Genomic DNA, 13,869 nt, shown 5'->3' with positions numbered 1-13,869 from the left:
TGTATATGTATCATATAATGAAGGAGATTTTTCTATAGCTAATTAGCCAAAAGATAAGCAGGTGCTCAAAGCTGTATTTAAGTTCATACTGAAGTACTACATTTTAAAGCACAATTTATAGATTACAGAAACTGATGACACAAAAACCGCTGCAATCAAGTGCTAGATATACACTATAAACATCGGGAAAAAATAAAGATTACCCAAGCCTGTACTCTAGATCACAAAATTTGGGAAAGGGAGCACTAACCATTATTAAATGCAATTCCTTCATGTTATAAATGACTTTAAACCTCTAGGGAAATTTAAGAAAGGTGCCCTAAATCTCAAAATGAGAAAATGATAGTTTTACTACAAAGGTGGAAATGGTAAGGAAAAAAAAATACAAAAGTTAGAAGAATATTCTAAGTAATGTACTTCTAAGTAATGTAATTCTAAGTAAAGTCTGGCTAATGAAGGAAGAGGAAGACAAACAGAAAACTTAATACAGTAAAAATGAAAAAATGCATATGTGCATACTAAGTTTAAAGAAGATTACTTTGAAATTACTATAGTGAACTCTTCAGCAGAACACTTTTCGGGAACAACACAATAAATTCATAAATCTGGGGCTAATGATCTCTCCACAAATTCTGTCCTCTACCATCACAAGTGTCCTGTAAGAAACGTCCATGCCGAAAACAGAGCTGAACGTCCCAAAACATTCGCATTTTTGCCTCAGCTGTGCACATCCATTCTCATGGGAACACAAAACTGACAGAACGTCCTCATGACTTGTCAATTAACAAGATCGCGCCAGCCCAACTGCTAGCAGTACCGTGTGCCTGTCACCTGTTAGCTGCTCTTGACAGAGCCCCAAAACTGAGGTAAAGCGAAGAACTAGGAACGCCTTTGTTGTACCCTAACTATGGAAGCTACCAGAGTTCAGTCTAACCCGGCGCCTTAAGGCAAAACTTCCCCCAGGCTGGGGAAGTCTTCCCATTTCGGGGCTTTGGCAAAGCCCTCCTCTAGCTAAGGACAGGCAGAAGAACCCCAGGAGAAGCACTGTCACCTACTGGTCCCAGGAGGAAGGATCAAAGCTGAAGAAAGTTGAGGGACAAGGAACTAGGACCCTAGGGAGAGGCTCAGTTTCTCGGTGGTGAAGTAAGCACAATTAGAAGGTGGGCCGTCTCGCTGGGTGAAAGAACGCTGAGATTCCAGATCAGGGGTAGGGGAAAAGAGGTTCTAAAAGAAAGGAGGAGGAGAAAAAAGGAGAGGCAGTGACTGAGAGAAGCGCTGAGGCGTAAGGCAAGAAACCGAGGTTGGAAAAGGACTGATGAGGCTGAGGAAAAACAGCGAGGCGACAGATGCACGGAAGCGCGAAAAGGCTAAGCTGAGGTGAATAAGGCGAGGCCAGCGTGAAGGAAAGGGCTGAGGTGAGTGAAGCACTGCAGGGACAAGGGACAGGCGAAGAGACTCCCACCCACAAGGACCGAGGCAGAACTCTAGACCCATCCCCCTTCAGGCTGTGCTCGCCCGGCTGCGCTCAGACCCTGTCGGCAGCGGAGACTCACCCAAAGGCTGTAAAAGCCCCACAACAGGACATGGAGACCAGTCCAGACCCACAGTAGAACCAAGCGAGCGGAGGAAACCGCGGCGTTAGCGTGACCCGGATGCGCATCCCTAGGAACCGGAAGTAAGCGGCCAGAGTCACTTCACAATCCACACCTCGTTCCACTAGAAACCTCTGGGCGCATGTGTTGAGTCTGACCGGGCGGGGAAGCGCCTAGGCTCCGCCCACTCCGCCGGCCCGGCGAGCCCCGCCCATGGCCACGCCCCTCTCGGTGCCTCGGAGACCAGCAGCTTCTGGATGAGCCCCAGGCAGTCCTGACGGTACTACAGCCTTCACTTTTAAGGAGGTCTTTAAAAATGCGCGTAATCCCTACCTCGCTAAAAGGAACGTAAGAAGTATTGGGTGCATTTGGTAGATTTAGAAAAACTGGGAAGGAGAATGAGTGGGAAGTTTTGGAAGACATTTGGGAGGCTAGCCCAAGGTGATCTTGTTTTTTTTTTTTTTTGGTTTGTTTTTGTTTTTTTGAGACGGAGTTTCGCCCTTGTTGCCCAGGCTGGAGTGCAATGGCGCGATCTCGGCTCACTGCAACCTCCGCCTCCCGGGTTCAAGCGATCCTCCTGCCTCAGCCTTTCGAGTAGCTGGGATTACAGGCATGTGCCACCACGCCCGGCTAATTTTGTAGTTTTAGTAGAGACGGGGTTTCTCCATGTTGGTCAGGCTGGTCTTGAACTCCCGACCTCAGGTGATCCGCCCGCCTGGGCCTCCCAAAGTGCTGAGATTACAGGCGTGAGCCACCGCACTTAGCCCTTTTTTTTTTCTTTTGACACAGAGTCTCGCTCTGTCGCCCAGGCTGGAGTGCAGTGGCGCGATCTCGGCTCACTGCAACCCCCGCCTCCCGGGTTCAAGTGATCCTCCCACCATAGCCTCCTGAGTAGCTAAGACTACCGGCGCGCACCACCACGCCCAGCTAATTTTTGTATTTTTCGGTAGAGACGGGGTTTCGCCACGTTGCCCAGGCTGGTCTCCAACTCTGGAGCTCGGTTGATCTAACCCCCTTGGCCTCCCAAAGTGCTGGGATTACAGGCGTGAGTCATCACACCTGGCCCCAAGGTGATCTTTTTATCCCCAAATTTAGTTTATTCTTAATATTATATTAAGCTTACAATTCACTTCGTGCACACTGTTTTCAGAAGCAAAATTCTTAAATGTTTCGTTAACTTTAAATTACAACCAAAGTATGGGCTAGAAGCAAGGTTGAATTCAGGCTTTGTGGAGACTTGACGTTTATTCAATTTGGGGGCCCTCTTTAAAATAATCAAGGCCAGGCACAGTGGCTCACGCCTGAAATCCTAGCACTTTGGGAAGCGAAGGTCGATGGGTTGCTTGAGCCCCGGAGTTGGAGATCACCCTGGGCAACAAAATTAGACCCTGTCTCTACAGAACAAACAAAGCAAAACAAACAAACAAAAAAAAAACCAGAAAAATTAGCCAGGTGTGGTGGCACGCACCTAACTGAGCCCAGGAGGTAGAGGCTGCGGGGAGTTGATTATGCCACTGCACTCCAGCCTAGGCAACACAGCGAGACTCTGTCTAAAAAAAAAAAAAAAAAAAAAAAAAATCAAAAATTACAATATTTGATATAAAAGTGAACCTTTTATAATGAGAAAAATTAAAAACATTTTTATTAGCTCACAAATACCACGAATAACAAAATCCAGAAAAAACCTATTTTTTCTACATTTTTTGACTGTATATTTGATCACCTCTTCCGATGACAACAATGTACTAAGCAACATCATTTACTAAGATCCTTAACTCCTCTCTCACATCCCACGTCTACTCCATCAGCAAGTTCTGCAAGATCTGCCTTCAAAATCTGTCCAGAACCTGACCATTTACTGCCTCCGTTGGTATAAACCAGTCAGTCAGTGACTGTGAGTGCCCTATTTATACCCTTGCCTTCCCGCAATCTTTTGTTTGTTTGTTTTTTTCAGACGGAGTCTCCCTCTGTCACCCAGGCTGGAGTGTAGTGGACTGATCTTGGCTCACTGCAACCTCTGCCTCCTGGGTTCTCCTGCCTCGGCCTCCTGAATAGCTGGGATTACAGGCGCCCGCCAGCACGCCCGGCTAATTATTATATTTTTAGTAGAGATGGGGTTTTGCCATGTTGGCCAGGCTGGTCTTGAACTCCTGGCCTCAAGTGATCCGCCCGCCTCAGCCTCCCAAAGTGCTGGGATTACAGGTGTGAGCCTCCATGCCCGGCCCCCACAATCTATTAATATAGTAGCAATGGGCTCCTGTTAAAACCCTAATTAGATCATGTCCTTCCTCCAGTGCATTCCTATTTCGGAGTAAAAACCAAAATCCTTACATTGGCCTACAGGACCCTCAAGATTTGACACCTCCAATACAGCTCTGCTTTAACCTCAACTCCTGCTCCTTCTGTCATCCTTCCCCTTAAAGCACACTGGCCTCTGCCATTCCTCAAACCTACAGGTAGGCTCAGGGCCTTTGTGCTTTTTAATCCGTCTGCCTGGAGTGCTCTTCCCCCAGATACCTGCATCATTCACCCGCTCACCTCATTTACATCTTTATTCACATGTCACTTTCTCAATGAGATCTTCCCTGACACTACATTTAAAATTGGAACACTACCATCCTCCCTGTACTTTCCCATCCAAGTTGCTTGTAAATTTGGCTTAGTGTCTCTCTCCACCTACCAGAATGTAAGCTCCATGAGTCCATGGATGTTTGTCCGATTTGTTCACGGACGTTTTTCAGCACCAGAATGGAGCCTGGCACATTGTAGGCACTCAGTAAATGTTTGTTGAATGAAGGGCTAAATTGCTCATTTACTTTGCTTTTCCTGATCTGAAACCCTGCAAACTGAGCCACCACCTCCACTAGAGGGAGCCCATGAGTAACCAATGCAATAGCTCCAGAAAAGTTATGCCTAAAGCATTTACATACATATACACTCTGTTTAAGGACAGGAATATGTTCTGAGAAATCCCTCATTAGGTAGTTTCATCATTGTGCGAACATCGTAAAATGGACTTATACACACCTAAGCTATATGGTATAATCTATTGCTCCTAGGCTACAAATCTGTACAGCATATGACTGTACTGAATACTGTAGGCAATTGTAACACAATGGCAAGTATTTGTGTATTTAAACATATAAAAACATAGAAAAGGTACAGTAAAAATATTAAATAATCTTATGGGACCGCCATCATATATGCATTCTATCATTTACCAAAATATCATTATGTGGCAGCTATGATTCTAAAACAGAGCTACAAGAAAGCATGCAAATTCCTCCCCAGAGTAGAAGCTGTACCTTGCTGGTGCTCCAGTGTCTTTACAGTCATTTAAGAATAAAATCCAGACTGGGTGTGGTGGCTCATGCCTATAATCCCAGCACTTTGGGAGGCCGAGGCAGGTGGATCATGATGTCAACAGATCGAGACCATCCTGGCCAACATGGTGAAACCCCGTCTCTACTAAAAATACAAAAATTAGCTGGGCATGGTAGCACGTGCCTGTAATCCCAGCTTCTCAAGAGGCTGAGGCAAGAGAATTGCTTGAACCAGGACCTGGGAGACGGAGGTTGCAGTGAGCTGAGATCAGGCCACTGCACTCCAGCCTGAGCTACAGAGTGAGACTGTCTCCAAGAAAAAAAAAAAAAAGAATAAAATCCAAAGGCTGGGCACGGTGGCTCCCACCTGTAATCCTAGCACTTTGGGAGGCCGAGGCAGGCAGATCACCTGAGGTCAGGAGTTCAAGATCAGCCTGGCCAATATGGTGAAACCTCATCTCTACAAAACATACAAAAATTAGCCAGGTGTGGTGGCAGGCACCTGTAGTCCCAGCTACTTAGGAGGCTGAGGCATGAGAATCACAGGAGGCAGAGCATGCAGTGAGCCGAGATGGCACCACTATACTCCAGCCTGGGCAACAGAGTGAGAGACTCCATCTCTAAAAATAAACAAATATATAAAAATAAAATAAAATAATAAAAATAAGACCTCTAATTTATATATTTCCATTTTGAAAAGACATGATGAATGTATGATCAGTGTTTCGTAACAGTTATTAATTTAAACCCTCCTGATTGACATATATGAAGTACAATGGTCTGGATTTTATTTCTGTTGATGTTCTATATTGTACTTGAGGCAATTTCTTATAATATACATGATGGTTGAGCTTCTAAAAGCAATCTGTAGTTGGTAGGATTGTAAAATGGTGCAACCTTATGGAAAGCAATATGGTGGTTCCTGAAAAAAATGGAAAATAGAACTAATGTGTGATCCAGGAATCCCCTTCTGGGTATATATCCCTAAGAAATGAAAGCAGGATCTCCAAGAGATATTTGCACACCCATGTTCACAGCAGCACTATTCACAATAGCTAAGAGATGGAAGCAACCCAAATGTTCATTGATGGATGAATGTATAAACAAATTTGGTATACATACAATGGAATACTATGCAACCTTAAAAAGGCAGGAAATTCTGTCTGGGTGCAGTGGCTCATGCCTGTAATCCCAGCACTTTGGGAGGCTGAGGCGGGTGGATCACGAGGTCAAGAGATCGAGACCATCCTGGCCAACATGGTGAAACCTTGTTTCTATTAAAAATACAAAAATTAGCTGGGCATGGTGGCATGCGCCTGTAGTCCCAGCTACTCAGGAGGCTGAGGTAGGAGAATCAATTGAACCCAGGAAGCGGAGGTTGCAGTGAGCCGAGATCACACCATTGCACTCCAGCCTGGTGACAGAGCAAGACTCCACCAAAAAAAAAAAAAAAAAAAAAGAGCATGTACACATGCTACAACATGAATGAATCTTGAGGACATTATGCTAAATGAAATAAGCCACTCACAAAAGGACAAATACCGTATGATTCCACTGATATGAGTTATCTAAATTAGTCAAATTCATAGATATGGAAAGTAGAATGGTGGATATAAAGGGTTGGGGAGAGAGGACAAAAGGGAGTTCTTTAATGAGTATAGAGTTTCAGTTCTTCAAAATGAAAAGGTTGAGATCTGTTTCATAGAAAGCAAATATACTTAACACTACTAAACTGTATAATTAAAAATGGTTAAGTTGGTAAATTTTATGATATGCGTTTTTACCACAAATAAATAAATTAATAATGTTTAAAATCTGTAGGAACCTAGTCATCACTGTAATAAAGACATGGGTCACTTTTGCCTACTTGACCCTGCATGGAGATTACTAAAGTCTTTTTCACAGTTTTGTTCAAACTTTCACCAGCAAATGCCTTTGGAATAGAATAAATTCAAATTTGTAAGATATTTAGTAACCATTGCTACCTTCAGAGCACAGCATTTCCAGTTTCCTGAGTATAGTATCTTTACCCACAGGCATCTTTTCCATATCATCATTACTACTCTTCATATTTTTCCAGCAAATCAGTATCATTTAGCAACATCCAAGATCTCTTACTTGCTTTATAGAGAATGTGTCTTGAACAAAACTTGAGTGTTTTAGGAACACCTTGCAGGAATGCATGCTATAAAACTGTAACCATGTGCCAGGTGCAGTGGCTCATGCCTATAATCCCAACACTTTGGGAGGCCAAAGCGGGTGGATCACTGGAGACTGGGAGTTCGAGACCAGCCTGGGCAACATAGTGAGACCCCCGTCTCTACTAAAAATACAAAAATTAGCTGGGCATGGTGGCATGTGCCTGTAATCCCAGGTACTCAGGAGGCTGAAACATCAGAATCACTTGAACCCAGGAGGCGGAGGTTGCAGTGAGCCGAGAATGCACCACTGTACTCTAGCCTGGGTGATGGAGCCAGACTTTGTCCAAACAAACAAACAAACAAACAAAAAACCTGTAACCATGGATTAAAACTATAACTGTGGAAATCGACATGAGACGTAAATGGGACATTTTCTCCATCCTTACCACAGTCAGCTTTGTATTCACCAAGACCACACTTAGCATGTACTCTGGTGATCTGTAAATACATAACAAACTATCCCAAAACTCAGTGGCTTAAAACAACAACCACTATATTATATCTGACACTTTTTGAGTCAGGAATTTGGGCAGGGCTCAGCTGGGTGATTTCTCTGTTCCATACTGTATCAACCAGAGTCAGCTGATGGCATTCTAGCTTACAGCCAGGTTAGTCTGGAGGGTCCAATACATATGCCTGACACTGAAAGGCTGGGTTCAGCTCGCCCCCAATTCATGTAGCCTCAGAGCCTTTCCACGTGGTCTATTAGGGTAGCTGAACTTCTCACATGGCAGCTCACGGATCCATACAGACAGGTTGTGGAAGCTGCCATTCTTTTAAGTCCAGCCTGGAAAGAGGCACAACATCACTTCCATTTTAGTCTATTGGTCAAAGCAGTCATAGAAATCTCCTAGATTCAAGGGAGGCGACATAGACTCCACTTTGTAATATGAAGAATGTCAAATAATTTGCAGCCAACTTTAATTCACTACAGTGTAGTTTCTTTACACTCTGTATCTGACTTTTTTTTTTTTACCTCCCCAAAACTATTGTCCGAGTAACTGTTATCTGTCTGATGTTCACGATAAGAGCTCCAGCGGAAAAGTTCATCTTGATTTGTATCTACCTGTTTACTCAGCAACTACTTTGTAAAACTCCAGACTCTGAGGACATGGTAAAAAACAAATCAGCTGCATGTAGCGGCTCACACCTGTACACAACGCTTTGGGAGGCTGAGGCAGAGGGATTGCTTGAGGCCAGGAATTCGTGATCAGCCTGATCAACATACTGACACCCTGTCTCTACAAAAAAGAAAAAAAAAAAAGCCAGGCATGGTGGCACATGCCTGTAGTCTCAGCTACTCAGGAGGCTGAGGTGGAAGAATTGCTTGATCCCAGGAGTTCGAGTCTGCAGTTACCTATGATTGCGTCACTACACTCCAGCCTGGGTGACAGAGTGAGACCCTGTCTCAAAAACGAGACAAAACAAAAACACCATAAATCAGGCTAAACTCCCCACCCTCATGGAGCTCACATTCTAATCAACCCATAGACAGAAATGTGTGTTGAATGTGTTCAACTGGGACTTAACACTCTTTCCTACTTCATTCTAGTGAACCTTCCCATACTGTAGAGGTGGAAGTTTATAAATGGCATTTCACAGGCTTCCATCCACGTAGGATTCTGGGTGAGAACCAGATATGGTCCATTAGGTGTACTTGGGTAAGATTTGTAAGGTAGAAATGAAGAAGAAGCCATTTTCCTGCACTTGGCTATTTCTGTTGGCCAATATGATCATTGCTGGAGACATGGGGTTTTTCTGAGGCAGAATATCAGTTTGTTTTGTTTTGTTTTGTTTTGAGAAGGAGTTTCACTCTTGTCTCCCAGGCTGGAGTGTAATGACACGATCTCAGCTCACTGCAACCTCCACCTCCCAGGTTCAAGCGATTCTCCTGCCTCAGCCTCTCAAGTAACTGGGATTACAGGCACCTGCCACCACACCCGGCTAATTTTTATATTTTTAGTAGGGATGGGGTTTCACCATGTTGGCCAGGCTGGTCTCGAACTTCTGACCTCAAGTGACCCACCCGCCTCAGCCTCCCAAAATGCTGGGATTCCAGGTGTGAGCCACCACACCCAGCCCAGAATTTCAGTTTCTAGTCTCTCTGAGTCTTGAAAGGTAGTAGCAGCAATAGGCCGGGCACGGTGGCTCACGACTGGAATCTCAGCACTTTGGGTGGATCTCTTGAGGCCAGGAGTTCAAGACCAGCCTGGGCAACATGGCAAAACCCTGTCTCTACTAAAAATACAAAAATTAGCCAGGCGTGATGGCAAGCGCCTGTAATCCTAATTACCCAGGTGGCTGAGGCACAAGAATCACTTGAACCTTGGAGGTGGAGGTTGCAGTGAGCTGAGATAGCACCACTGCACTCCAGCCTGGATAACAGAGTGAGACTCTGTCTTAAAAAAAAAAAAAAAAAAAAATGAATGAATGAAAGGTACTAGCAGCAATGATGGCTTGCAAAAACAGTACTTATCCAATCCTCTTCTTCTTCTTTTTTTTTTTTTTTTTGTGAGAGTCCCACTCTGTTTCCCAGGCTGGAGTGCAGTGGTGCAATCTCGATTCACTGCAACCTCCACCTCCCAGGTTCAAGCAATTCTCCTGCCTCAGCCCCTGAGTACCTGGGACTACAGGCGTGCACCACCATGCCCTGCTAATTTTTGTATTTTTAGTAGAGATGGGGTTTCACCATCTTGGCCAGGCTGGTCTTGAACTCCTGACCTCATGTGATCCACCCGCCTCAGCCTCCCAAACTGCTAGGTGGCGCCCAGCCTACTATATATTATTTAGACCAGTGGTTCTCAAAGTGTGGTCTGGGGACCTCCTGGAGACCTCCAAGACACTAACAGGGAGTAAGTGAAATCAAAACTACTTTAAAAATGATACTAACTCATTATTTGCCTTTTTCACTCTCATTCTTTCAAAAGTGTGGTGGAATTTTCCAGGGGCTATGTGCTGCTTCATTGCTAATGGCTAATGGAATGTGTGCTGGTATATTCTTGCGTTTTCAAAATTCCTCAGTTTTAATTTCTAAAAGAGAAAATATAAATAGCTATAATCCATATAAACAAAAGCTCTTTGGGGTCACCAGTAATTTTTTTTTTTTTTTTTTTTTTGAGACGGAGTCTCCTTCTGTTGCCCAGGCTGGAGTGCAATGGCGCGATCTCAGCTCACTGCAACCTCTGCCTCCTGGGTTCAAGCAATTGTCATGCCTCAGCCTCCTGAGTAGCTGGGATTACAGGCACATGCCACCACATCCGGCTAATTTTTTGTTTATTGTTTTTTGGTTTTTTTTTTAGTAGAGATGGGGTTTCACCGTATTGGCCAGGCTGGTCTCGAACTCATGACCTCAGGTGATCCACCCACCTCGGCCTCCCAAAGTGCTGGGATTACAGGCGTGAGCCACCACATCCGGCCATCGGGCTCACAAGTAATTTTTAACAGCATTAAGGGATTCTGATATCAAAACATTTGAGAACTGCTGACCTAAGTCATTGTGTATATTCATTCTTGTACTATTTGCAGTGGCTCCACTTTGGCCATTTCTGGATGCCTGATTCCCACACATGGCTATACCCATGCCATGTTCAACACCCTCCTACCAGGATGCCTTTCTATTTTGATTAAAACACTTGAGACAGTATCTTCTTGCACATGACCAGTAACAGCTGTTTTGGCACAGCCTTGGGACTCCGCATAACTGTGAATTGTCCTCATGGCCAACACAAGACCCACAGACCAGCCCTTTGCCCTGCTGGTGCTGGATTATCTTTTCTGGCTGACTCATCTGGGATATCTGGTTTCTGCCCCTGCCTTTGCCCTATTGAGCACTAGACTGACCTACTCTTGCCTCCTGTTCCTACTCTTGATTCCCCTCCTGTTCAGGTGGCCGCTGCTGTTCGGAGCAGTTGTCAGCTGCCCACAACTAAGCTGAGTTAGTTGGGTTAGCAGGGGCCTCTATCCCTGTCTCCAATTCCAGAGAGTGAGCTGTGTCAAACTTAGGTTGCCTGGAAGTTTCCTGCCAACCAGATGATGGATTCATATTTGCTTTTAATCATGGCTATACTGGCTGGGTGCCATGACTAATGCCTGTAATCCCAGCACTTTGGGAGGCCAAGGTGGGTGGATCACTTGAGGTCAGGAGTTTGAGACCAGCCTGGCCAACATGGTGAAACCCTGGCTCTACTAAAAATACAAAACCTAGCCAGGCATGGTGGCAGGCGCCTGTAGTCCCAGCTACTCGGGAGGCTGAGGCAGGAGAATGGCGTGAACCCAGGAGGAGGAGCTTGCAGTGAGCTGAGATCGCGCCACTGGACTCCAGTCTGGGCAACAGAGCGAGACTCCTTCTCAAAAAAAAAAAAAAAAAAAAAAAAAGACAAGTCCGAAGGTTAGTGAATTTCTACATAAGAGTTACCATAAAATTTAAGATATATCTAAAAGAATTCTGAACTATGTCATCATAAAAATAGACTAAGTCTTTTAATTAAAAAGACAAAGAGCTTTTCTATACTATTGAAATGCTTGTTTTAATAATCCCAGGGAGTATTTACTTGTAATCCTGAGGCTATTAATTTTTATTATAGGAAACTACATTTTTAAAAGAATATTTGTTATAGGAAATGGTGGTTATTCATTCAAAGCTATAAACTATGTTTGTTTTGGAAGGTTAATTTTACTCCAACTTGGTGATAAATTAACCCACTCACTATGAGCTCACTAATCTAAACCTAATTAACTTGGCCAGCATAAAAGTCTAGACAGATTTTCTTAAATTTGGGAATACATCTAAATGCATTCCTTCATGTTAAAAAAAAGTTTAAAAAGTTATAAGAAAATAAATATAAGACTCAAATAAATTAACTTTAAAGAGCAATGCAGGCCGGGTGCAGTGGCTCACACCTGTAATTCCAGCACTTCGGGAGGCCAAGGCAGGTGGATCACTTGAGGTCAGGCATTCAAGACTAGCCTGGCCAACACGGTGAAACCCCGTCTCTACTAAAAATACAAAAATTAGCTGGGCATGGTGGCGCATGCCTGTAGTCCCAGCTATTCGGGAGGAGGCTGAGGCAGGAGAATGGCTTGAACCTGGGAGGTAGAGGTTGCAGTGAGCCGAGATCACACCATTGCACTCCAGCCTGGGCGGCAGATCAAGACTCCGTCTCAAAAAAAAAAAAAAAAAGCAATGCAGAGAATGAAATTCTGATACATGCTACAACATGGCTGAAACTTGAAAACATTCATTATGCTAAATGAAATAAGCCAAATACAAAGGGACAAATATTATATGATTCCACTTACACGAGGTACCTAAAATAGGCAAATTCATAGATACAGACGGTAGAATAAAGGTTCCCAGGAGCTAGAGGTAGGGAGTAATGGAGGGTTATTGTTTAGTGGTACAGAGTTTTAGTTTGTGATGATAAAAAAAAGTTCCAGAAATTGGCCGGGCGGGGTGGCTCACATCTGTAATCCTAACACTTTGGGAGGCTGAGGCAGGCAGATCATGAAGTCAAGAGACTGAGACCATCCTGGCCAATATGATGAAACCCTGTCTCTACTAAAAACACAAAAATTAGCTGTGTGGTGGCACGCGCCTGTAGTCCCAGCTACTCAGGAGGCTGAGGCAGGAGAATCACTTGAACCCAGGAGGTGGAGGTTGTGGTGAGCCAAGATCGCGGCACTGCACTCCAGCCTGGCGACAGAGCAAAACTCCATCTCAAAAAAAAAAAAAAGTTCCAGAAATTGATAGTGGTGATGGTTGTACAACATTGTAAATGTACTTAATGCCACTGATTTGTACACTTTAAAATAGTTAAAACTGTAATCTTATGCATATTTTACCACAATAAAAAATACTATACCAAAACAATGTAAAAATTTTTTACACGACAGCCAGCCTAAACTCTTCAAAATGTCAACATCATGAAAAATCCACAAATGTAGAGGATTTAGACTAAAAGAGAGTAAAGAGACCTAATAACCAATTGCAGTGAGTGAACTTTGATACAATCTTGATTTGGGAAAAAGTCTACAAAATACATTCTTAGGCCAGGTATGATGGCTCATGCCTGTAATCCCAGCACTTTGGGAGGCCGAGGCGGGTGGATCACGAGGTCAGGAGTTCGAGACCAGCCTGACCAACATGGTGAAACCCTATCTCTACTAAAAGTACAAAAATTAGCTAGGCGTGGTGGCGCATGCCTGTAATCCCAGCTACTCAGGCAGCTGAGGCAGGAGAATTGCTTAAACCTGGGAGGCAGAGGTTGCAGTGAGCCAAGATCGCACCACTGCACTTTAGCCTGGGTGACAGAGTGAGACTCTGTCTCAAAAAAAAAAAAATCTTTTATCAATTGAGGAAATTTGAAAATGAACTAGCAATTAGAAGATATTATGAGAGAGGGTATGGTGGCTCACCCCTCTAATCCCAGTATTTTTGGAGGCCAAGGCTGGAGGATTGCTTGAGCCTAGGAGTTCGAGACCAGTCTGGGCAACATAGCAAGACCCTGTCTCTACAAATAATATAAAAGAAAAAAATTAGCTAGGCATGGTGGCTCCTGTGGTCCCAGCTACTCAGGAGGCTGAGGCAGGAGGACCACCTGAACCTAGGAGGTTGAGGCTGCAGTGAGTTGTGATTGCACCACTGCACTTCCAGCCTGGGCGACAGAGTGAGACCCTGTTTCAAAACAAAACAAACAAACAAACAAAACTTCCTGCTACCTAGATCCCTGGAGCTACCCTGTGTGCTTTTTCTGA

At 44.2% G+C, this 13,869-nt stretch overlaps 1 protein-coding gene across 3 annotated transcripts in view; it reads right to left on the bottom strand.

Moving 5' to 3' along the window:
• Nucleotides 1-13,869, bottom strand: part of EYA3 (EYA transcriptional coactivator and phosphatase 3) — a 205,789-nt gene that overhangs the window by 116,928 nt on the left and 74,992 nt on the right. Inside the window, exon 1 of one of the 3 annotated variants that reach the window (XM_002811181.5) lies at nucleotides 1,554-1,745. The exons of 1 other annotated variant lie outside the window; for it this stretch is intronic. The gene's annotated coding sequence lies outside the window, so the exon portion shown is untranslated. Of the gene's footprint in view, nucleotides 1-1,553; nucleotides 1,746-13,869 lie in introns of those variants that run through there. One more of the 3 variants, XM_003775759.4, reaches the window with a different exon arrangement.

This window comes from Pongo abelii, chromosome 1, assembly GCF_028885655.2.
Source record: "Pongo abelii isolate AG06213 chromosome 1, NHGRI_mPonAbe1-v2.0_pri, whole genome shotgun sequence".
Lineage (NCBI taxonomy): Eukaryota > Metazoa > Chordata > Mammalia > Primates > Hominidae > Pongo > Pongo abelii.
Note: the sequence above shows the minus strand (reverse complement) of the source record. Positions and strands in the feature narration are given on the sequence as shown.